A 424-nucleotide genomic window follows, 5' to 3' on the forward strand; every position below is an offset into this window, starting at 1 on the left:
GCGACGTGCGGCGCTGGCGGGGGTTGGGGGAGTGTAAGAACGAGGGGAAGGGAAGCTGAGGCAGAGAGGAAAGAAATCACTCGACACGCGCAGTAGCCACGCCGGACCTGGTAAGGCAGAGGCTGCGTAATCCCTGCAAAGGAGCCCAACGTTTAAGAACCACTGGCCCTCGCCCGGCGTGGTAGGAAGGGGATACACGTGGTGAGCGCGGCCGGGGAGCTCTCTCCGGACGCATTTCCATAGCGTTGGGAGACGCCGTGTGAGCTGAATTAGGAAGTGGGGCAGCCATCTGCAACTTACAATATTTGTGATCGGAAGAGGGCAGCCACAAGGATCTTTCCCTCCTCTCCCTTTCCTTCTCGGTAAACATAAAAAGCAGCGGAGTGCACAAGGGAAGGGCCCAGGCCCGGGGTCCCGACTGGGC

At 60.1% G+C, this 424-nt stretch overlaps 1 protein-coding gene across 2 annotated transcripts in view; it reads right to left on the reverse strand.

Moving 5' to 3' along the window:
* Positions 1 to 424, reverse strand: part of PTCH1 (patched 1) — a 67,631-nt gene that overhangs the window by 66,326 nt on the left and 881 nt on the right. The window contains exon 1 of one of the 2 annotated variants that reach the window (XM_005873740.2): positions 301 to 411. The exons of the other annotated variant lie outside the window; for it this stretch is intronic. The gene's annotated coding sequence lies outside the window, so the exon portion shown is untranslated. Of the gene's footprint in view, positions 1 to 300; positions 412 to 424 lie in introns of those variants that run through there. 2 annotated transcript variants of the gene reach the window in all.

The sequence above is a fragment of the Myotis brandtii genome, unplaced genomic scaffold, assembly GCF_000412655.1.
Source record: "Myotis brandtii unplaced genomic scaffold, ASM41265v1 scaffold419, whole genome shotgun sequence".
In the NCBI taxonomy this organism is placed as follows: domain Eukaryota; kingdom Metazoa; phylum Chordata; class Mammalia; order Chiroptera; family Vespertilionidae; genus Myotis; species Myotis brandtii.